We start from the raw sequence: 26594 nt of genomic DNA on the forward strand, positions 1-26594 counted from the left end.
AGAAAGTCCTTCTGTTGATCATTGAATGAAGAGACTGTGGTATATCCAGACTATTCAGCTCTTTCAGTCAATGAGTTAAAATGCCATGAAAAGGCACGGGGGGGGGGGAATTTAAATGAATAATACAAAGTGAAAGAAGTTAATCAGAAAAGGATATATGTACTTTTAGCATTCCAAACAGATGACCTTCTGGACAAGGCAAAACTGCAGAAAAAGTAAAAAATAATCAGTGTTTTCCAAGGGCTAGAAGGGAGCAAGGGATAGTGAGGCAGAGCACAGAGAGAGGACTTCTGGGCAGTGAAACTATTCTGTATGATACCCAGTGATGGAAGTATATCACTATGCGTTTGTCACAAACCAAAGAATGCATAACACTGAAAGTGAGTCCTAATATAAAGTATGTATTGTGGGTGATTGTGAGGGTAGGTGTAGGTTTATTGTAACAAATGTACACTCTGGTGGCAGATTTTGATAATGGGGAAGGCTGTGGGGAGGGGAGGGCGTAGTTATGGTAAATTGTGGTACCTTCTAGTTAATTTTGCTGTGATTTTAACAATGCTCAAAAAAATTAAAGATTTTTGTTTTTAAAGTACTAGGGATTAAACTCGGGTATGCCCTATCACTGAACTATACCTTCAGCCCTTTTTTCTTTTCTTATTTTGAGAGAAGCTCTCACTAGTTGCCTAGGTTGTTCTCAAACTAACTGTCCTCCTGCCTCAGCTTTCCAGATAACTGGGATTAAGCATGTGCCACTGCTGCAGGCTTAGTTTATTTTTATGAACAAACTTCCCTCCTCATTCTTTAAAATGCATCTTTCCCAAAGACTTTATAATGTATTTATTATAGTTAAATAGAACTTTGTCTAGTCAGGAGATCTTGGTCTTTTGTGAGTTGGTTACTATTAATAATTGTTTCTCAATTGTGGGTCACCTTTTTCCTATTTATCCACATGCCTAGTAATTGTTTTAATACTGCATATTGTGGAAGGTACATTTAGCAAGTTATTAAGTTATGAGAGGATCATTTTGTTCATGTGAGGACTTGATTTTGACTTTCTTATCATAAGCTTATTTTTTCCTTTTGTAGAGCTATTACTCCTCTGAGAATTGGAGATGGATGTGATCCTTCTAGATTTTAATGAAAATCTGAAATGTTAGTCAACTCCCTGTACCTTAGCAGAAAATGAACTACAGACTTTTCCCTTTTCAGGACAATTGCTGGTCAACACATAGTCTTTCCATTATTTGTTTCTGCTAGACTCTTGGAAATCTTATGTCACACATGTGCAGTTTGAGTCAACTGAGGATTTAAAGGGAATTTAGAGCCAGATTTTTTTTTTCTCATCTACTCTGTTTCCCTTAATTCTGGAAATTCTCTTTAAATACCAACCTATTTTCAGTTTCAAAACAAAACAATCACTTCAGTAATTCTGGTGCTTTTTGCCAGAATTCTATTATCTGTTAATTGCATCTTGTTGTACCCCCAGGGAAAGGGCGGATAAATGTGGATCTCATGCAGTGTGGTTCTTTTAAAATGTCTGTATTCCCTCTAATTTCTGCCTTCTTTTAGTTTTTCTTCATTGTCTTCACACAGAATTTGTGTCTCTGTGTGTGTGTGTGTGTGTGTGTGCACGTGTGTATATTTTTGTCTACTTTATGATTGTTATCAGTGGGAATGTTGGTCTGATAAAAAATATTTCTTCTACAAGCAGAAACTGGAAGTCTACAGAACAGATTCATTTTGAGACCATGTTTGTGCCCCTGTTGGATCATTTTTGTATAGAATAGGGAATGTTATCTGTATCTGTCACCACTTATTTAGAGAATAGTGAGCTATGTTAAGATTACTTGTAAAATCTCACATATATTTTTGAAAAAGTCTTACTCAGTAGATATGTAGTGTTTGACAAAAAAATAAGAATAAGAAAAGACAAATTTTGGTTTGGTAGTAATTGTGAAGAATTGCATATTGATTTCTTAGTGATTCTTAAGTGAATAGAGACATGACAAAATTTCAAAAAAAGTTCATAACATTGAAAGGACATGACGGTTTATGTAGTCAGAAGCCTTATAAGAAAAATTAAGGGAAACAGAGTAGATGAGGAAAAAAAATCCCATTATCCCAAGCCTGGACTCTTAATCTAAGACCTGGTTGAACCCAATGGGACAGGTAACGAAGAATCTTTGTAATTTCTCATCAGTCCAGCTGTAAACATTAGGATACCTAAGGCTTTGGTGCTTGGATCTCTTTGCTATTCTATCCACTTATCATCTCTCTATATTTTTATGTTATTCCATGTATTTAAATAACATTAATGTGTTAGTGATATGCAGATTTATCTTTTCAGCCTATAATTCTCTGCTGTACTGCTTACTTAATGACCCTACCTAGCTATTTAATAAGTAGTTCAAACTCAATATGATTCAAAGTGAGTTCTTAATTCAACTCTTTCCCTAAAACTTGCTTCTTCCCATCCTTCTCTATTTCAATAAAATTAACTCCTTTATTCTAGCTGCTTAGCGTAAGTGCCTTGAATTTCATCCTTGACTCTTCTCTCTCTTTCAGACTCCACAGTCCATTCCTCAGCAGATTCTTGTGGTTTTATATTCATCATACATACAGGACCTGTAATGGTTAATTCAAATTATCAACTTGATTGGATTAAGAGATGACAATGGTTAAGAGGCTTATGGGTATGTCAGTGAGGGTGTGTCTATGATGATTGGCATGTGGGATAGCCAATTGAAATGGAGACCCTCCCTAAGTGTGGGCAGCACCATCTAATAAGATGATGGCTTGGATGGAATAAAAGTTGGAACAAGAAAGCAGCAAGAGATGCAAACTCTATTATTTTTGAACTGGTTTTTTATTGCTGCTGGGGTAGATTGTCTGAAGATATTGGACTCTCACTTCTTCACTCTTCAGCCTTCAGTCTCAGTCTAGGTAGCACCATTGATCCCCCTTGTTCTGGGGTTTCAGCCTCTTGGACTGTGCAGCTACTGGTTCTTCTAGCTCTCTAGCCCGTAGATAGCCATTGTGGACTATCCAGCTTCTGGTTGCTTAAGCCAACCTAATAAGTCCCACTTTTATAATTATATTTCCTGTTGATTCTGTTCCTCTAGAGAACCCTAATACAGGATCCAACCAATTTTTACCCTCTCCATCCATCATTGTGGTATATAAGCAACCATGTGCTCTCCACTGTTTTATTGCAATAACTTCTTAATTTACAACCTTCCTTTTAATCTGACCTATGTATGTTCTTATCTCCATAAAGCAACTGATAGACAGCATCTTCTAAGATCTTCCTCATTGCTTGCTGTGCTTCAGCCACCCTGGCTTCCCTGACATTTTCCACAGCAGGTGCTCTCCTACTAATATTTTCATTTCATTTTGTTCAACCTCACATTTATGGTTTCAAAAAGGTAAACAGTTTGTAGTTACTTATCTGTCTTTTCCATCTTTACAAACGTTCTCAAATACTTGCTAATTTCCCTTGAATTTAGGGCCACACATGTTTCAGTTCTTCTTTGCATTTTCGTCCCTTCTTCTCCTCAGCTCCCCTAATTTTCCCTCATGAGCATTGCTCATTTAATACATACTACCAGTGCATTTCTGAAACATCCCAGTGTTTTGGTATATAAAAAAATTTCCTTTAATGATTTTTTTAGATTAGTTGTGGCTTTATGTTTTATAATTATAATTTTATAATTATAATTTTAAGGATGGCATATTAGACTGGGTATTCTTTCTTTTGCTTTCTTGTGATTTAAAAACATGGATTGATATGAAAATCTTATGACTTATCATCCTCAAAACTCTTTAGATATTACTTCACTATAATTTTGATGATTAAGGTTTCTGAGGCCAAGAAAAAACTTATTCTGCTTTGACATTGAAACTATTTGAAAAGTTGTCTTTACCTTTTGAAAAATATCTCTAGCATCTGTCTTGGTGTGGAGTTCCCTTCTTTCCGCTTCTCTGGACTTCCCCCCCTCATGCTTTAAACTGTTAACATGCTGCCAATGCTTCCTCAAGTCCTCTTCCCTTGCTATTATTATCTCATATCTCCACTTTTATTTAACAAAGAGGAGAAGAATGATTTTTAGAGCTTTCTAAATTTCTTGCCAGACTTATCTTCGAACATATGCTTCTGTATTTTTAACCAACTCCTATTAAACCAGGAAAAAACATTCTTCCTTATTCAGAGCTAATCTTTCCACATATACTTCTGATATTGTGCTTTCTAACTCCTCTGGCTGTAATTCTGTATGATTCTAAAGCTTCATTTATTGCATCTTCTCCCTCCCAACACCTATTGACAGGCCTAAGTCTTTCTAACTTTTTAAAGATGACTTTTTCTGTGACCTCTGTCCTTATACCTCCCACTTGCTAATCATTCCCATTCTCATTCTATTAACTGTCAATATTTTTTTTAAAAAAACCTATAATGTCTTCCTTTATTTCTTTACATCATATTTACTCATCCAGTCACTCACTGTAGTCAATCTTCCAATCCACCATTCCATCAAATTGGCTAATAAATGTCACCAGATATTTTATTAGAAGTCAGTCCAATAAACATTTTAGGTTTTTATTGGTATGCAGTATACTTATTAGTGGGATTCATTGTATATGTGCATACCTGCATATGCACAAAACATAATTTAATTGATTTCATTCCACAGTACTTCTTTCCTTTCCTTCCCCTCTCCCCCTGATTCTGTTACTCTATGCTACTAGACTTGATTTTGCCTAAAAAGTGGGATTCATGGTGATATATTCATACATTCACATAGTACAATTTGGTAAACTTTACTTTTCTGGTACCTCCTTTTTACCTCTCCTCCTCCCTCTCTCTCTATCCCCTGTAACTATTCTACTTCTATTTTCATAAGGTATCTTTTGAATTTCTTTCTTCTCTCTAGATTTCACATGTGAGAGAAAGCATTAGACTCTTCACTTTCTGAGTTTGGCTTATTTCACTTATCTTGATGCTTTCCAGTTCCACCCATTTACCAAAAAAATGATATAATTTTATTCTTTATCACTAAGTAGAACTCTGTTGTGTACATATACCACATTTTCTTTATCCATTTATCTGTTGACAGGCACCTAGGTTGTTTCCATAACTTGGCTATTGTGAATTGGGCTGCCTAAAAAATTGGTTTCTGTTCCATTCATTATTCATTCAATAGATATTCATTAAGCATCATATGCAAGTACTATTCTATGTTCTAGTGACATGATAGAATGCAGTTTTGGCAAGAATTCAGATTTGGTACCCGCAGAATTCATTTGACTTCAGAAAAAGAAAAAGTGTAAATGTTGACTATTAAAATTTTTTCTTCATCTATTTCTATTAGTGTGAAATTCATAAAATATTTTTGTTGTATTCCAATAGGTGATTGACAACTATATCCATATTTGGTTTTGCTCTTTTCTTTTTTACAGTGAAATATTTTATTGGTATTTTAGGAAAAATTAGGGAAGAAAGTCCAAGACATTTCATAATTTTATCTTTTTATTTAGTAATATCATTATATGATTTTTTCCTTATTAACATATTTAATTTATATATTTGTAAATAAAATGTACATCAAAAGAGTGGACTTATGAGGGAGGAAGTGCCATTGTATGATTTTAAATGTGCTATATTATTCAGTTTGTAAAAGCCAAGAATCATTTCTATTTCATAATAAAAATCATGTGAGGAAAATAACAGAAAATTTTTAGTATTTTATGAGTGTGAACCCTTAAAGAATTTAAATCATACTAACCAAATATATTTTGTGTGAGAAACAGGGAATGAAACAAAACTATAATCCAACATACAGACAAAAAAACATAACTTCTGTTGGGTGCCAAATTTGAATTCTTGCCAAAAATGCATGAACTACTAACATGATTGGTTTTGAAATATAAAATTGCTAAAAGTTTAAGTTTATATATTTTTTCCATTCTATACAAACTATAGTTAATATACAATCAAACTCTTAGATTTACACTGTATATTTTGATGAGATTTGACAAATGCATAACACCTGTGTAATCCATATCCCATTAAGATATGTTAAGATATTTTTCTATTTCTAAAGATAATTATTTCATTTGTAATATTTCTGGTTAATAATTCCTCTTCCTAAGAAAACTATAGATATAATTTCTATCATAATAGATTGCCTTTGCCTGACTAGAACTTCTTATCAGTGGAATAATTTCATGTTATCTTATGCCTGTCTTTCTTTTAAAGAATGAAATGTATATATCAGTAATACATTCCTTTTTTAACTGTTCTTTCATTTAATGGGTTTTATCATAATTTTTTTATTCATTCTCTTCCTAATGATACTTAGTTATTAATAAAAATGTTACTATTAACATTCCTTTTAAAAGTTTTTTTTGTTGTTGTTGGCAGGTTTTCTTTTTGATTTGGGTAAATACTTGTGAATGTAATTGATGTATCATAAAGCGGTTTGGTATTTATCTTTAGTAGGCACTTCCAAAGAGCTTTCCAAGGTGAGTTTATCATTTCATGCTACCACTCTCAGTTTGTGGGAGCTTCAGTCATACCATATCATGACCAATTTCTGGAAATGTCAGTGGTCTCAAGTTTGACTCTTCTAGGGGATGTAAAATTCTCACTGTGGTTTTAATTTTGCATTTTACTCTTTCATGGATTTAATGGCCATTTGTATATAGGGTTTTCATAGGGAGACCATGTTTATTGCTCCTTTTTGGTTAGATGGGAAGTTATTTATTTGTTTACAGTATTGTTTTGGAAAATGTTTTATATATTTTACATGAAAGTTTCTTATGAGATTATGTGTTGTGAATATTTTATCAATGTCTGTAGCTTATCTCTTTATTTTTTTATTCTGACCTTTCATACACTGAATATTTTCTAAAATTTTCATGAAGTCCTATCTATCAAACATTTCTTGTATGTTTAGTTGTTTTTTCCCTAATTTTAAATTGATTGATAATATCTTATCTATTACTATGGATCTATTCAATTTTTTTTTCATATTTTCTCTTTCTTATTCAGATTGGATAATATTACTTCTCAGAATTTATCTTGATTTAGCCTTATATTATTAACATTTTCTTTTGTAATATTCAATGTACTCTTAAACCCATTCTGAAAATCTTTTATTTCAGATAGTCTATGTTTCTGGCCTAGATTTCCAGTCATTAATTTTTAGGAGTTTCTATTATTCATTATTATCCTTTCTTTTAAGTCATTTAAAATAAGTTCTATATCTGCTATAAAGTGCTTATCTACTAATCCTGACACCTGGGTCATTTGGGGATCTTTTTCTAATGAACATTTTGTTGCTTGACTAGGGTAATATAGTAGTTTACTTTTTCACATGTAATATTTTTATTGTATCTTAGACAATGCAGGTGGTTTGGATTATGTAGTTTTGTTCTGGAGTACAGTTACATTTTGGGGTAACGCTATTTGTTGTGGGTAGGCTTTGAATTTATTTTTTTTTTGTCAGGCACGAGAGTAAGGTTTTAAATTTAGTGGTAGGCAGCATCTGTTCCTCTATTTCCAAATTTTAGATTTTCTGGAGTCTGAACTAAATGTTCTGCAAGTCTTCAGCATCTGCTTTACTGAATTCTCTCTTCTATCACAATTTATCTCTCAGTCACAACGTGTGAGATTTCTGCTAAGAATGATAGAGTCCCATGTTGCACATGTACAACTTAGCTGTCAGCCAAAGAACTCTAGTGAATTGCTATGCATGCTTCTCCTTCTTCCATATGAGCGGCTTTCTCTTTTCTGTTACCCCAAATACATTTTAGTGATTTCAGTAACCTGAACTCTGATTTGTTCCTTCTGAGCTCAGCAACACTGCTGCTATATGTGCTCTCTACATTTCTTCCCCAAATAAAAAATGGTCACCAACCAGGACGCTGGAGTCGTTTCTCAGGTTCACCCTAAGATTTCCTTCGTCTCAAAGAATACTGAACCATACTATTGATCATTCATGATCTGAAAAGAGTTACCCCATATATTTTGTACACCTTTGTATTTGTTTCTGGCAGGAGGAGAAGTCTAGTAACTGTAGTTAATTTTGTATGATTTTAATCTAAAGCATTTCTACCATATTTTATATTAAAATAGAGGAAACTCCTGAAATTTGGAATCAGATGGAAATAGATGTGTTTTAGTCACCTTTTTCACTGCTGTGAACTAAGGGACCTGACCAGAACAACTGTAAAGGAGGAAAGGTTAATTTATGGGCTCAAGGTTTCAGAGGTCTTAGTCCGTAGAAGGCAGGCTTCATTCCTTGGGGCATGAGGTGAGGCAGAATATCATGGTGGGAGAGTGTGGTGGAGGAAAGCAACTCACAACTTGGTAATCAGGAAGCAGAGAGAGACTTCACTCTCCAGATACCAAAATATACAACAAAGCCACACTCTACCACTTCAGTTATCACTTGATTAACTCCTATCAGGGAATTAATTCACTGATTTGCTTAAGACTCTCACAATCCAATCATTTTTCTTCTTAACTGTCTTGCATTGTCTCACATGTGAGCTTTTGGGGGACACCTCACATCCAAACCATAACAAGATGCAAATTCTAACTCAGCTCTTTTTTGTCTGCGTGGCCTTGAACATGTAGATACAATAAAAGATATTAAAAATTGTATACATGCCATAATGCCACCAGCTTGGGAAGCTGAAACAGGAAAATCTTAAGTTCAAAACTAGCCTCAGTATCTTAGTGAGGCCCTAAGCATCTTAGTGAGATCCTGTCTCAAAACAAACAGGGCTGGGGATATGGCTCAGTGATTAAGTGCCCCTGAGTTCAATCCCCAGTACCAAACAATTTTTAAAAGTATACAGATGTATAATTATTTCATTATCTTTTACCTTGGTCTAAAATGTATTACTACGCCTTTCATAATTTTTTAATTTTATTTTTTATTCTAATTTGATATATATGACACTAGAATGAATTACAATTCATATTACACATATAGAGCACAATTTTTCGTATTTCTGGTTGTATGCAAAGTATATTCACACCATTTCTGTCTTTATACATGTACTTGGGGAAATGATGTCCATCTCATTCCACCATCTTTTTTACACCCTTTGCTCCCTCCCTTCCTCTCCCTTCCCTTTACCCTATCTAGAGTTCGTCTAATCTTCACATGCTTCCCCTCCCAATCCCACTATGAATCATCCTCCTTATATCAGAGAAAACATCTGCATTTGGTTTTTGGGATTGGTTAACTTCACTTAGCATTATATTCTCCAACTTCATCCATTTACCTGGAAATGCCATGATTTTATTCTTTTTTAATGCTGAGTAATGTTCCATTGTGAATATATACCAAAGTTTCCCTATCCATTCATCTCTGATGGGTATTAAATGGGATGATTTTGTTTATAATACAGCAAGAGCTCAGCAAGTATCATTATTAATTCCTCTTCAAGGACCCATGGTCAGGAAGTATATGAGATCTGCAGCCAAAGACAAAGCTATAGTTTTCACGGGCTACAGAGTCACTGGTTATGAAAATGCTCGCAGAAAACATAAGTGGTTAAAATACTTCTAGTTGAATATCTGTTGACATCTGCTAAAGCAGAGAAAATTATATCTAAGATGCTCGATGTCCTTAATTCTTGTAATTCAGGTGAGGGTGGGGAGGGAGATATAATTGTAGTTTAAATGGGGAAATTATGGAAAAAATAAATTGGAACCTTTATTTTTCTTTGTTCTTTTATTTCTATCTAAAGCTTTGACCTACTATTTGAAAACTAATGTAGAGAAGAGTCAAATATGTCATTTAATAAGGCATAAATTTAATTGGAAAACAAATTTTCAAAATTATTTTTGAACCCAATGTAATCCATACCTGCCTCAATTGCTTTTAGATTCTCTAATTGTGAAAAATTGAAAAATAAAGAAAGAAGTAATGGACACCAAAATGTAGATCTCAGTGGAAAGGTGCTTGCTATTTTCTCCATGGACCCTACTCCCCATTTTTTGATATATAAATCTGGCTTTTTTTAACTGCTCTGCAAACATATCTCATAGCCTATTTACTGAAAGACAGATACCACTGAGACCTGACACTATGAATACGTCTGGAGCCACCATTGCCAAGAAATGCTCTAAGAGGTACAGATCTTCACAGCTACTTGTCTCAGTGGAGGTTAGATTTTATACCTAGAGTTCTTTAGCTTTCTGCTGTTTTATTATGGGATTTCATATTTATTATAGGGATATGTTATAGCACAGAAAACCTTCTGTAAATATAATTATTTATGCTTAATTTGGGGAAGCTATAGACTTCATAATAATTTTAATTGAATACTGCTGCTCCCTTTGTGCTACTTTTCTTGTAATAATGAAGATTTGGGTAATTAGGTTCAGAAACATAGTATGTTTGCTTGTCTGCGTACTGAATTTTAGTGATATTGTCTTCTCAAATGGATTGAGAATAATACTAAGAAGCTTAAATTTTGTATTATATTAAATTAATACTATTGCCTTTTAGTAGATAAAGGAACAATAAAATCATGCACATCTTTCTACATGATTTTACAGACATATATAAATATATACACATTCACACTCATATACATATAGTCATACAGTGCATAGTGACATTTTAGCCAATAACTAACCAGATTGAAATGGTTTTTACATAAGATTATAATGGAGCAGAAAAATTCCTATCACTCATTGTAGCTGTAATAATGTCATAGCAAAATGCATTACTCATATGGTTGTGGTGATTCTTGTATAAGTAAGTAAACCATTGTGCTGCCAGCTGTATAAAAGTTTAGCACATAGAATTATGTATGGTACATAAAAGTTGATAATGATAATACCTGGCTATGTTTCTGCTTTATGTATTTACAATATATTTATCATTATTTTAAAGTATACTCATACTTACAAAATAATGTACTGCAAAACAATATGCTGTGTTATGTTGACCCATACCATCTAGGTTTGTGCAAGTATATTCTATAGAGTTCACATGACAAACTCACCTGTAGATATTTCTCAGAATATATTCTCATCATTAATCAACACAATTCTATGTATAAATGTATATATACAACTATATATACATGTTATAATTAGAACATATTCTTTAATATGCTATGATACAGAACATACTAATTCTGGTCTGTCATCTCTTAAGAAGTATTAGTTATACTTCAAACAATGTTTTGTTGTACAGGTAATGTATTTCAGATCTGGTTATCTTTACTAGAAAAAAATGGTATATGAAAAGAAGGTCATGATTTCAATTCCAGAATATATAAAAATTATGTTGAGAATGGTTAATACTCAGTGGTTAAATCCTCCACTCCTCCTAGATATGTACAAAGGTAAATCATTCATTCACTAATTAATCATTCTTTCATACATTTGTAGCACAATAATAATAACTCTAGAAGATTCCTGAGTATTTTTTTTCTTTTCATCTCTATGATTTTTTATATCTGTATAATTTTTTGTTTTACAACTTGAATTTCTTTGAATGACTTCACACACACATGCACACACACACGCACACACAGGTAAACTATAAAACATCATACTCATTAATCTGAAATTCAGTTATGAAATATCAGCTTTTATAAATTATGCTGAAAGAGATACAGAAAAGGTAGGAATCATGAATCCAATATTTGACCTATGCTACTATAAAAGCAAACTCATTAAATTATTAAAAACCAAGTTCTACTACACATGACGCATACATATCACATTTCACTTTTAATCCTTAATGTAATAACAAGCAGAAGAGTAGATGGTTGAAGTAGATTTTAAAAATTGGGATAATAAAATTAATTGAAATAAAAATGCTAAAATGAGATTCTTAAGTTAGATACAAAACTGGATTATGTCTTATTGACTGATAAAAGTATTTTTTTAAGCACTGTTTTTACTGGATATCAAAAACTGTGGAATATCAGACATATTACTTTCATTCACACTAACATATTAGCCTACCACAATTTTAGCAAAAGGTATGAAAATTTTGGATCAGAGGGAAAGGAGTTTAGTTCTATGATACAGTGGGAAATATTATTAATTAATATTACCATATTATCATCAGCTCCCTCTGGCCAAATTTCATAGAGTCAACAAATATGAACCCAGAGAGATGCTGGACAACCACTGGATAATGTTACTGGAGGGACACTGAGCTCAGGAAACTCAGATCTTTTATTAAGGATGATAAGAAGGCCTGTCATTTTACTGCAGAGGGAAAAACTATCTTCATTAGACAAGAAAGTATGCATGTCTCCTTTTGCTTCGGAGAATTACACTATTTCTATCTTCAAAGGCTATAAATGAACTTTCCTCGGAATAGTGGCACTATCTCCCAAGGTTGTGTACTGATGCAACATTCTGGAAAATACAGTCCATAAGAAAGGAGAGGCAGTACTCTACTTGAAAGCCATGTAGAAAGGTAAGAGACAAATAGAAAACTGTTTCTCTATCATACATCCTTCTTTTCTACACTATTTTGGCTTCTAGAAAACTGTTCTATGGGTATGCCACTTTGTTGGTAGTTGTGATACATCTGACAGAGGCTGGAAACAGATCTATTTAATTAGTTTTCTAAAGTGTTCAATTAATATTAAGCACTCTAAACAGAGATATTGACCTGTGTTAAGCTCAACTCATGGTTCCAGATCAACAAGCAGAATAAAACTCATGAACTATTATATTCTCTCTTGGCAGGCCAGGTGACATTCTCTTTAAACTTCTGTATCCACAGCTCTAGTTAACCTGAGGCACTATTCCAACTACAGCAGGAAGTATTAGTAATTGTGCAGACTCTTCCTCAGTCTGCATCTATCCATCCATCATAACCCTGGCCAGTATACTGAGATAACCTGACATCTTCCAGGACTGAGGTGGTGTCATTAATCATTTCAGCTAAAGTATAAGATATGTATATGTATATATGGTTCATTGTAGTTTATTCATACTTGTATTAAGCATAATTTGGTAGATTTTATTCCATAGTACTTCCTCATACCCTCCCCTCCTCCCTCTCTCTTTATCCCCTTTCTCTATTCTATTGATCTCCCTCATTTTTTTGTGGGATCTCTCTTTTTATAGTCCTCCCTCCACCTTCTCTCTAGCCTTCTGCATATGAGAGAAAACATTAACTTTATTAAACTGACTTATTTCACTTTGCATGATGTTTTTCCAGTTTCATCCATTTACCAGCAAATGACAATTTTATTCTTATACCTGAGTAATAGTCCTTTGTGTATGCATATCACATTTACTTTATCCATTCATCTGTGGATGGGCAACTAGCCTTGTTCCATAGCTTGGCAATTGTAAATTGCACTGTTATAAACATTGGTATGTATGTATCACTTTAGTATGCTGGTTTTAGTTACTTTGGTTAAATAGCATTGAGTGGGATAGTTGGGACATATGGTGGTTCCATTCCTAGTCTTTTGAGGAATCTCCATACTGTTTTCCAAAGTGGTTACAGTCCCACCAACAAAGTATGATGCCACCTTTTTCCTCACATCTGGAGGAACTTCATGAGAGCAGTCAGTCCATGGTGTCTTATTTATTTATGAAACCAACTGAGTGGTATTTATCAAACCCATGAGTGCCTGAGCAAGGACTTTCCCTACAGGAAAGACATGTAGAGATATTGATGAGTTTTACATGGAGGTTGCAGGAGCTGAGCCATCCTCTGATGTTTTTGATAAATTTCTTTGTAAGGTTAAAGGAAATGGTGATCAAATAGGGGTCAGAGTAAGTGGATTGAGAGTAATGATTACTCAATTAATTAAACACAAAACACAATTGTTTAGGAGAAGAACACTATGATACTTTTATTAATGAGGATGCCTAAAAGATCATTTATGTCTTACCTGTTCTATACCTCCTAAGCTATAAGATGGTTTTGTTTGGTTTTGTTTTACTTGGATGCCTGGGTTATTTTCTACCACTACAGCTAACAAACATAAAACTGTGACCCAACCTAGTAGATGTAATTTCACTTCTTATTCCAGGCCTGCCCTTTTGCACATAAATATTGAGGAACTGGATATGAGTTAAAGGGCACTTTGATTTATGAATTTATGACGTCCCCACTATGTGCCCATGATATGCCTAGATGCCTGCTAATGGTAGCACATTAAATATTCATTGAATACCTTGACGTTTTGCCAATTGTTGAGTTCTTTTTGTGATAAAGGCATACCACTATCAGTTAGACCCAGATTAGTTTCAGTAGCTGTAAATATGTGGTCAAAGTAATGTGATTAGTTTAGAACAGCACGACATATGAAGAAAAAGTGTCATTAGTGATGAAACATCATCACTAGCTTTGAGGACAAAAAAATCAAAGGTCTTTTAAATTCAATCTGTTAATAGTAGATAGGATCAATACTGTCTTCAGTGTGATATCAGTCATTGTGAGAGATGTGTCAGAGATGAAATCTCAAGAGAAGTTAGAAAATATTTTGAGTTGAAAGACAGTGAAAACACAACATGCCAAAATTTATGGAATATAGCAATAGCAGTGCTTAGAAATTTATATCTGTAATGCCTATATTTTAAAAAAGGAATATCTGAAATAACCTAAATATAAGCAAATAACATAACATAAGCAAATAACCTAAACATAGGCAAAATAAACACCAAGCCAGTGGATAGAAATAATAAAGATGAGGATGGAAGTTAATGAAATAGAGAATAGAAAGACAATAGGGAAATATTAGAAACTCCCAAACTGGTTTTTTGAAATTAAAGAAAAAAAGATAACCTGAATCTAGATTAATGATTCATCAAGAAAAAAAATTGAGCAGACTCAATATTAAGTAAAGTTGATAATTAAAGATGATATATTATGTAATGATAACTTTGAACTGTCAACTTGATTGGATTAAGAGATACTAAAGATGAAGAGGCTTCTGGGGGTGTCAATGAGGGTGTGTGTAGGAATAATTGGCCGGTGGGATAGCAAACTGAAGTGGAGACCCTCTCTAAGTGTGGGTGGCACCATCCAATGGGCTGGAGGCTTAGATGGAATAAAAGTCTAAAGAACAAGAAACCAGCAGCAGATGCAAGCTGGATTCTTATTGAATGGTTTCTTGATTGCTGCTGCAGTCACCTGAGGACATCAGACTCTTGCTTCTTCATTCTTCCAAAGTAGACTTTGCCAGTGATTCTCCAGGGAATTTTAGAAACCTTCAGTCTTGGGCTCGGGTAGCATCATTGATCCCTCTTGTTTTGAGGCTTCAGAATCTTGGTTCCTGTAGTTCTCCAGCTTGCAGATGGCCAATGTGGACTACCTAGCTTCCGGTGTTATAAGTCAATCTAATAAATCCCCTTTTTATAATCGTACCTCATGTTGGGTCTGTTCCTCTAGAGAACCTTGACTCATACATATTACTACTGACTTTACATAAATAAATGGAATAATAAGAACAATTAATTATATACCAACAAATTAAATAATATAGATGAAATGGGAAAAGTTTTAATAAAATGATATACACTACCGCAAAAAGGATCAAGAATACACAATATGAACAAACCTAAAAGAACTAAAGAGATTTGATTTGTAATCAAAGCCGTCCTCACAAAGAAAATCACAAGACTGGATGGACTCATTAATGTATTCTGTCAAATGTTTATAGTAAATTCAACACCATTCTTCACAGGTGTTCCCCAAAAGTAGAAGAGGAGGGCCCACTTCCCAACTTATTCTATGGGGTCAGCATTACAATGCTACAAAAGCCAGACAATGATATCACAGGAAAAAAACAACAAAACTACAGATCAATATCTCATGAATATCTATGCAACAACCCTTAACAAAATATTAGCAAACAACAAATAGAAAGGATTATGTATAATGATCAAGTTGAATTTATTCCAGGAATCCAAGCTTCATTGAGCAAATAAAAATTAATCAATACATATACCATATTAATTATGATACAGGACAAAAAAAAAACCTCTCATATGATCATCTCAGTGGACATAGAAAAATCATTTGACAATATCCACTAACCACTCCAAAAATGGATGAAATGCCTAAATGTAAAAGCTAAATATATAAAATTTTTGGCAGAAACATGATTTGTAACCATAGATTGAGCCTTAGTTTCTTAGATATGACAGCTGAAGTCTAAGCAACAAAAGAAAAAACTAGATAAATTAGATTTTATTGAAGTTAATTTTTTTTTTTGCATTTCAGAGTTCATTATCAAGAAAATGAAAAGACAACCACAGACTGGGAGAAAATATTTTTAAGATCAATATGCTTGATAAAGGGATTTATAACCAGGCTATATACATAACTCATTAAACTAAACAAGAAAAATAACACCCCAAATGAGCAAAGAAGTTGAAAAAGCATTTCTTCAAAATAGTTATACCAAGGTCTAATAAGTGGTAAAAAGATGCTGAACATCACTATTCATTAGGTGAATTCAAATCAGAACAATTAGATACCACTTTATATCCACTAGTAATAAAAACCAAAAGAAACACAAAAAAGGAAAACAGAAAGTATTGGAAAGTATATAAAGAATTATGAATAGTAATCAGGTCAAATGATTTGCAGTGATATTTGAAGTTCACAAATATTTACAATCTTTTTAAAAATATTACATTTTAATGGAATTGAATACATATATTTGCAATTTTGTACCTTAAGTAGTTCTGAAATAACATATCTGACTCATAAAACCAGTGTAGAAAATTTTAGATGATTTAAATTAACTAGGCACTCCATGAGAAAACAGACTGATGTTACACAAAATGAAAATTCATACGATGTTATAGATTTTGAGAAAAATCAAAGGGAAAAACATAAGATTATTTGTTAAACCAAAATTATCAAACCAGTTTGATTTATTCAAGGATTTACTTATATGCCTCAAGGAATATTATAATGAACTTGAATCCAAATATATATATTTCTCAAATATTTAAAATGCTTCACTTATTTTTATATGTTATTATGTTTATTGTTTTTTAGTTCATTACCTCTTGGCATTACTTCTTCCCTTTGAGGGTAGAGCTACTAGAATCAGACATTTCTTTGGTTTAGCCCTCGACCAGCACCAGCTTCATGAATGAAGGTTCGAAACGTGAGAAATCTCTAGAGAGTTTTGAATTAATGAGACAAGACTCTAATTATCTTTAAACCAGCTCCAGGACCACTCCTCCTAGCTCCAGCCTCCAGCCACCTATTATAGTAGCGAGGTTTACTGAAGAGGCTAGCGAGAGAGGGAGAACATTCCAGGGAGTAGAGTTTTATTGGGGAACAAAAAATTCTGGGGAAAATCCCATCCAGTGAAGATTAAGGAGGGCAGCGTCCCAAGGTCAGGGGCGATGATTGGGTCTTGGGGTAGTGCCCAGACACACCTCCACGCAAACAAGCCCTAGGACCTGAAAAGGGTGGGGAAGGTTCGGGATACAGATGTGCCTAAGCATCTATCACCCAGCCAGGGAGGTAACTCAAATCATGTTCGAGGATGGCCTCCCACACTTTGGTACCAAGAAAAGAGAGTCCTATGATCAGTTAACCTCTTAGGGTGCCTATTTTAGTCAGCTTTTCTTTTTTACTGCTGTGACCAATAGACCTGATAACAACAAATATAGGATGAAAAGTTTATTTGGGAGCTCACAGTTTCAGAGGTTGCAGTCCATTAGATGGTCAACTTCATTATCTAGGCCCAAGGTGAGGCTGAATGTTATGGCAGAAGAGTGTGGTGGAGGAAAGTGGCTCAGGACACTGAACTAGAAGCAGAGAGAGACTAAGGTCCCCTCATGGTGGACAAAAGATAAGCCCCAAAGGCAAGCCCCAATGACTCTGCTCTTCTAGCCATACCCTTCCTAAATAAGTCACCACCAGGGGATTAATGTGCTAATTATGTTAAGGCTTTCGTAATCCAATCATTTCACCTCTAAACTTTCTTGCATTGTCTCACACATGAGCTTTGGGGGAACACCTCATAACTCCACCATAATAGTGCCCCCCAAATAAAGTTTTTCTCACTTATAGAGAATTGGCAGCATCAACTTGGCAATTTTAGTCATGGACCAAAAGCAAATAAAAAATAACTCTGAAAGAAAACAGGAATGCAGAAGAGTGAGGTAAGGTTTGCTCCCAAGAATGTTAGCAAAAAGGAAAAATTTTATACTTAAATTGCAACAAACATTTGTTAAGTGTACTTGATTTTATTGAGTGGGAGTAATGAAACTGTTCATTTATGAGTAATATGTTAACCCTCAAGGTGTGAGGACCAGTTCAACAAGGTACAATGTTAAACAACATTCACATCAGTTCTTATGTTGAATATTTAAAAAACTACAATTTTTTGAATGAGTGGAGTTAGTTTTCCCTCCATCTACCACATGTTGAAAAAAATAAAACTATGCAAAGATAAATAATGTTGGTTTGAGGGAGAACAAAACATTAGATGTGCAGGGCAATTACATGTCACTGTCCAGCTACAATGCCCCGTAAAATGCGTACTGTCTGATCTAGTTATTGCTTCAGTTAATTAATGACCGTGCTCCACTCTGTCAGTCTGAGCACTCCTGATCCTATATTGGTGTGATGACATCTACACCCACATACTCATTGGAAAAGCATTTTATGCTGTCTTTTAAACTACCAAGTTTCTTTTCTAATTGAGCAGAAATATCGACAATGAAACATTCTATGTAAAATAATTTTAAAACCTTCTTCCAATCTCAGTGGTAGATCAAAGGTATCATTAAAATGCTTTGTGCCATACATCACTAAAAGTCTGCACAAACTGCAAAGTGAGAGAAGCTTTCATATTACTGAACTAGCTTTACCATTGTGGAAAATAAAACAAGTACCAGATCATCTTTTATATCTTCAGGAACTGAAGTTTAAAAGTAACAAATTTATAAAGTTCTCTATATAATAAGTGTACTGCATAGATTTTTGAATAGTGCTAAATTCTTCATTGCAACAATAAGTGGATAACTTTAAATAGGCTATAATCGATGATATACTTGATTAATGTATCTGAAATTATGTAAGACTTATAACTCATAGGCTACACATGATCTTGATATAAAGATTTGGTTGTATATACACAAAGCTCAGGTGCTAAAAGCTACTCCAACTATAGACATAGTGACTTTAGGTAGTATAGAGTTTTTAGTGTATTTTGTACGATGAGGAATTAGTGAAATCTAATATCTTATTTGAGGAATATTAAGTGTAATGAAGCTGAAAAGATACTGTGGACTAGTGACATAAAAACTATTTACTGAAGTTTTCTAATGCCTCCATACACACCATACTCAGTGTTTTCCAAATTCTCATTTTCTCTTTCATTCCTTAAATTTATAATTACTTCTTTGCTATTAAATTCATTAACATTATCTTTAACAATTAAAGTGTACAATAAATATGCAAACCTTAATAATGGTGGCAATGGTATATTTTACTTTGCTAATGATGAATTTTCAGCAAGAATATTTTCTTCTATCTTCCCTGAAAATATTATAAAAACATGAACTTTTGAGTGATAAATAAACAATGTTGGTCAAGATATGAACTCTCCAGGATAAGATAGTAATTAAAATTGATTCAGCAAGCAGCTGTCTAACCAGCCCAATTTTTTATGTGGTTCTGAAAAAAAAATTAATAAAAAGTTAAACTTAGACAAGTGCATATCCAAAGATGGAGAATAAGATCTCTGGTAATAGAAGAATACATTATAATCAACCATGTTGGAGAAGAATGGTCTGGAAAATCTAGAATAGGATCACAATCACTCAATAGTAGAGAAAAAAAAATCCATATTAGATCAGATCAGAGTCTTTCTTTTCTGGCAGTTTTATTTAGTATCTTGTATACATTCTCTCATGTAATCCCATTTTAATGTTGAATAGTAGTAGTATAAACATCTTGCATGAAAAATAAAATAAAGGCTAAGGATTAAATATCTTTTCTAAGACTATATAGCCAGTAAGTAGCAGAACTGATATTCAAATCTTAGTCTCTGTCTTCAAGGATTGTGCTCTTGGTACTATGCTAACTCAGTTTTCTGGATTCCACAAAAATATCACTAAATATAGTCCTTTGACTACAAAATCTTACTGTGGCATTTTCAGTAAAATTAGTTCAGATGGGGTTGGGGTTGTGGCTCAGTGGCAGAGCACTTGTGTATCACATATGAAGCGCTAGGTTCGATTCTCAGCACCACATAAAAATAAATAAACAAAATGAAGATATTGTGTCCATCTATAAAAAATTTTTTTAAAGATATTTAAGAAAATAAGTTCAGCCACATCATCACTAGCTAGTTAGATAAGACATTAATCTGTAGTTATCATGGGTCATGGTATCTACAGATGATTTTCAAGTATAAATAAGACCTCTTATAATATGCCCTGGGGGAGATTTCTGGATTATATTGTATTGATTCAGCATGAGTATAGTGGAAATAAAAATAAAATAAATCTGGAAGGAATTGTTGGAAAGGGCCTGAGCTGGATCTTTATAACTCTTTTATTTCTATCTCTTGGGCATTCTTTCTAACCTCTTTCCTGTTGCAGGGTTTTTGCAAATGTGTTTTCAGCTTTCTTTCATAATTTTATTCCATAATCTGAGGGGAAAATGTTTTTTCATCCTTTAGGACTCAGATATATGTTATCTCTTTAAAGAACTTTTCCCTTATAACCCCATCTAAATTTACTTGTTATCACATTTTATTTGTTAGAAAAATTATTTTTATCTGCGTGTCTATTCATTAAATGAATTTTTTACTAGAATTTTATTTCCTTGGGAGAAGGAGCCATATATATTACCTTTCTCAGTACTGTATTCTAAAATCCTATGAAGGTATCATGAGCTCAAAAACAATAATTTAATTGATGAATATTAAAGACAAGGAAAAAAAACCCTCTTTTACTTTCAGTTTCTTCATTAAGAATTTCGAACAATGACCTTGCATTTGGGGATATGTTATCTCTTACATTTCTAACAAGGTGATTATGAATGTAATATGGTACCTCTTACAGAAGAGCACATTGTAGAATCCCAAATGTTGTACAAATGCTGACTAAATAAGTGAAATATTTCTTTGATATGGCTCCATCACCTGTTTGAATCTTGGTGTCTCATTTTTCCAGCATCATGTATTCAAATGTCTTTATGTGGCTTCCTGATTTAGCAAGGCCATGCTGTCACAGTTGACCTTGTCTTCTTGGAGTGGTGACTAACCAGGTGGGCATATTTGGACCTCAACTCATGAAAAACTCACTTGCTATTTCATGCTCCTGTACTCAACAGAGAATTGTAAAGTGACTGATTTATCAATTTGGTGCACTTTAGGATAAATTTGGTAGCAGTTTCTTGGCTTACCCTTTTCCGCAATTGCTTTTATTTTAAACTGAAACTTTACTGAGTGATATGTGAACATTACAAGTCCCATTGTATTAATTTTTGGTAAAGGTGAAGCACATAAATGATTAAATCTTCATGAGAGTGGTTGCACCTTTTTTTTTGTTTTTGTTTTTATTTGGTATTGGGGAATTGAACAAAGAGGTCCTTTACCACTGAGCTACATCATCAGTACTTTATATTTTTCATTTTGAGACAGGGTTTTGCTAAGTTGCTGAGTTTCTTGCCAAATTGCTGAAAGCGGCCTTGAATTTGAAATTGTGATCATCTTGCTTCAGCTGCCTGAGTCCCTAGGATTATAGGAATGCACCACTGCACCCAGTTCAAATTGGCTTCTGTTTTGTCCAGTGCTTCAGATGTAAAACTAATGTTGATATAAATTTATTTTTCTATGAAAGTATGAGCATTTTTTTCTTAGGACAACTAATGTCTTTTATGATTCAATCATCAATCTGTGGTTTGTGAGTTTCTTGTGTTATCTATAAAACTGTCAGAATTTGTAAGAGGCCTTGTATTGCAAAGACTCTGTACATCCTAAGGTGGTTGCATATTACTTAGAAATAGGATGTAAAGTAAGAAGTTTCATATAAGACAAGTGTCTAGATCTCTGTGGGTCATCCTTTGCTTCCCTGGTATAAAACTTGTATTTTAAAAATAACAATGTCATTTTCCTCCCTAACAAACTAAATTAATATCTCTCCAGCTAAATATTCCTTTCAGTATGTAGCTATTTGGCTTCATATTGCCTTGAGCCCTGGATAATGGCCTGGAAGAGGGGAGAGACAGGAGTTTCCATTCTTAAATAATGAAACATTACAGCAGGCTTACCCCCATTTTTTTTTCTATCTGGACTGTGAAAGAGTTGTTTTTTGCTGGAACAACAGAAAAGCCTGAATTCAACTGAGCAGGGGGTGCAGAAGTAGGCAAGAGATGCTAATAGCTCATTAATGCTGCTCCAGAGTTGGAAGAAGAGAACATTCTATTATCATTTCTATTACACAGGTTCAATGATTGAAGATGAACAAATCCAATAAAATTTCACTCTGAAATGCCACCTTTTTCTTTGTGGTTCTTAAACATTAATTTACAAAGAACATAATAGAAAATAATTATAGCATCCTCCAGAATAATTTGATGAAAAGTTACAGATAATGAGATAGTTTTTCACTCTTAAATTATAACTTCAAATTAGATCAGCAGTGACCTGAAGGCAATTCAGGTCGTTGTAAAATGAGTCTTTCATCCAATATCCCTTCAAGGCTTTGGTTTTCTTTCAAAGCTAATGTTTCTTCTGATTTCCTTCTGAATGAAAAAAAAAAAAAAAGCTGAGGATGAATGATGCTCATAGCTGAATTTTGTAAATATCTTCATATTACTCTTTCATTAATATAATTGAGCCTTACTGGTAGCTATTCTTAAAGACTTGAATTTAAAACAGAACATTTTAGTGGCATATCCTTAGAATTCTTTCATTTCAAACTCATTTTCCCAGGAAGTTGTTAAGCTGGCAAAACTGAGACCCCTTGTGACCCTCTTTTGTTTTTGCTTAATTCTTGTGTGTGTTGCTGCAGCCACAGGTCTTTTAGTCAGACTGTTGCTAACTTTGGTTGTGTGTGTATCTTGTCTCTGTGCTTATTCAAGGTTAGAGCTTTTTACAGAGATCCTTTGGAAATGTCCCACTCTTGGGCTATTTTATTATTCTGGTAATACTAATATAGACTATTTTATCTACTTCTTTCTAGGTCCTTCTGAGAAATTGGAATATTTGGGAAATATATGATAACTCTTGTGTGATACTATTTTTTATGACAGCTTGGGATAGGATATTTAATATTCAACTTATTGCTAAACCCATGATGATGTATCCTCTCCTATGAGGCAAAAATAGTATGTACTTAGGATTCAAAAAGATATGAAGTACATTCTAATCTCAAATAGTTTGAATTCATCAGAGGAATTTGAATTCATCTGTAACAAATGCATGAGTATATAAGTAAAAAAATCATGAGTTGAATAAAAACACACAAAAAAGGATTATTAGAATTATTGCAATATTATTCCAGGTTAATTGGCAAATAAATGATAGCGGCATTAGGTACATGGATCAGAATTTCTTTATTTTCATGAATCCGTGTTTGTCCAAGTTATCAATAAGTTTGACTAATGGATTGACAGGTAGAATAATGTGTCAACTACAGGGCAGGTATAGCAGCAGCTTGGCCACTTTTATGCTCCTTTGTGGAATAACATAACATGCCACAGGAAAAAGGATGTATTGGTACAAAGCTACAGAATCCTTGATCAGTCACGATTAAAACAAATGCAGTTCTTCTTTATATGTTTTTAAGCATTTTTAAAAAAGATCTGTTATTGCCATCTTTTGTGATTACTCACTGAACAAATATTAATTAGTGCCTAGTATATTTTGGGTAGCGTACTTAGTTAGAGATATAATGGTGAAGAAGATGGGCAATTTAGTCACCTTTATTGAGGATAAAGCCTAGGAGTAAATCAGACATTAAGTGGTAAACCTGAATCTAAACATATAAATATGTAAAATTCCCATTTAAAAATTCAATAAATATTGACTGAACACATACTCTGAGCCTGTGCTTGAAGTCCATAAATTTATAAAGACGATCTGGGCTAGGGATATAGCTCAGTTGGTAGAGTGTTTGTGTAGCATGCACAAGGCCTGAGTTCAATCCTTAGTGCCTCCAAACATAAATAAATAAATAAAAGATCCCTCCCTATTTGGAGCTTTTATTTCTATTCTGGGAATGGGAGTAGACAAAAATATACAATATGTATATATGTATACTTATACATATACATAAACATACACACTATGTACACACACTGTGTACACACACTGTGTACTTGAAGCTGATAAATGCTATGAGAAAGCAGGGAGAAGGGCAGTAGATAAGAAGGACTGAAACTGAGAAGGACTTTTAAATAGAACATGGTATACTGCTCTGAGAAAGTGACATTTGAGAAAGAAGTGAAGAATTAGCTATGTGAATATGTTGGGGAGAGAGAATGTTCTAGGCTCAAGGAACAAACAGTACAGTAACTTTATGGTAGGAGTTTGCTTTAATATTTGAGAGAAAACAAGGAGGTCATCATGGCTGGAGTATAATGAACAAGGGAAATTGGTTAGAGATGAAAGGAGAGAGGTGCAGTGAAGGGGTAGAGGATGTGGCTGCTAGTAGGCCTTTGTGATAGAGAGCCCTTAGAGAGAGCTGGGCATGACAGAGATGTGATCTGAGTGCTGCAATCTGAGCTGCATAGTTAGAGGACCATTCTGTCTGCAATGCTCTGACTTAACTTCATGGGGTTTGGCTTATTGGAGCAAGAAGTTCTATGAGGATATTATTGAAATCACTCATATAAAAAGTGACAGGGGGTTGGAGCACGATAAAAATAATAGAAACAATGGAAAACAGTGAGAATAGGGGAACACAAACAAGATTTTCTAACAGATTGGATATAGGACCTAAGAAAAAGAAGACTCTTTTTTCCCCCCACTGAATAGATGGAAAGATATAATATTCATCCATACTAATGGAGAAGGCTGTGGGATGCCAGGTCGGGGAGTTGAAGGGGTGGACGCCATCATTCACTTTTTATGTTTCTGAGTTTGAGATATTGTAGTTAGACACCCAACTGCAGATTCCAGTAGGCAGTTTAATAAACACATCTCTAGTGTTGGGAAGTGCTTCCAGCTGAAGATTCACAATGGATGGTATTTAAACTCCAAACTGAACCAGGTCACCCAGAGAATGAGCAGAGATAGACAAAAGACAGAACTGTGTCCTACTCTAACATTATAGTTGGGGAGAAGATGAAACACTAACGGAAATGAGTAAGGAACAATGAATGAAGTAGGAGGAAAACCAAATGAGTGATAACACTGATTAAATGGTATAATGATTCATTGCTATAAAATAAGCCTTCAGATAAGGTAGTTCTTTAAATGGATTCCATTTATAACTGTAAAAAAAATTTTGTAGTTCCGATTTTCATGTGCCACCTTCCCACAACCATCTTCATTGTTGCCATCACTAACGGGCCCTCCCTACAAAGGATTCACATGGAGAGCACCTGCTTCCTCTCTGTCACAAAATAATGTCAGAGGGAGACCTGGCTATCAGGTTCCCTTCCTTTCCTCAGCCTCCTGGACGCCTGAAGAGTCATGTCTGAATCTGCGTCTCCTTGTGTTCATAGGACATTAAGCTTTGCAAAGGCTTTGATTAATTTTAATCTGAGGGCTTTATGGTGCTTCTATTTTAAAACTTTGAAAATGTTCAGAAACTTTGTAAGCACCAAGCTCCCATTCACAATTTATTTTTGACACTTTTGGCGTTCTTCAATTTGATGTGTTTTTTTTTTTTTTTTTCCTCCAGGCAGGGTAAACTCTGTAATGATGATTAACAAGAACTCTGTGACACTTACATGGACCTGGCAAAGAGCAGAACAGAACACACCTCTTTTCTCCAAGCACAATAATCTGAACAGATGAAAGTTCAAAGATTCAAAATTTTGTAACCAAGTGGACCTATTCCTCTGGATTTATTGAAAAGGGCAGGAAATACACCTAGATGGTACATAAGTCTTCCTTTTTTTTTCCACTTTGCAATAGAGAATGAGGTAGTATGTGGCCAATGTACTGATGAGTCTCCAGACTATAGTCTTTTCCTGCTTCTTCCCTTGCTTTTTCTGAAGGGTCTGATTAAGTGTAATGATCTCACTCTTTCAAAGGTGGGGGGCATTTCCATCCACTTTCTTCTAAGAAGAATTCAGACTGTACATTGAATAAAAAAATATAATTAATCTCTTATAAATATTCACCCTGGACAAATGACTATTTTTAGTAACATAACATCTGATCATCCAGATGAGTTGAGGGTAATTGTGCTTTTCCTACCCTACCTATAAAGGTACCAGAGGAATACATAGGAAGATAATTTCTTACTGCTGTTAACTCTTTTGTAATATTTACATGGAAATCTCATAATGTATATCATAAATTGATGTTAGCATTCAATGAATCTAATAAACATCAATCTAATGTTTAACATACACCATTGGCAGATTATTACTATGGAAATATATTAAAAATACTCACTGATAATTAAAATCTGTAAGGAA

General features: G+C 33.9%; 1 long non-coding RNA gene across 1 annotated transcript in view; it reads left to right on the forward strand.

Annotated features, from left to right (window-relative positions):
* Positions 1 to 26594, forward strand: part of LOC107148547 — a 46097-nt gene that overhangs the window by 7001 nt on the left and 12502 nt on the right. The window contains exon 2 of the long non-coding RNA XR_007347366.1: positions 25850 to 26047. This is a non-coding gene — a long non-coding RNA (uncharacterized LOC107148547). The remainder of the gene's footprint in view (positions 1 to 25849; positions 26048 to 26594) is intronic.

The sequence above is a fragment of the Marmota marmota genome, unplaced genomic scaffold (genome assembly GCF_001458135.2).
Source record: "Marmota marmota marmota unplaced genomic scaffold, marMar, whole genome shotgun sequence".
NCBI classification, from domain to species: domain Eukaryota; kingdom Metazoa; phylum Chordata; class Mammalia; order Rodentia; family Sciuridae; genus Marmota; species Marmota marmota.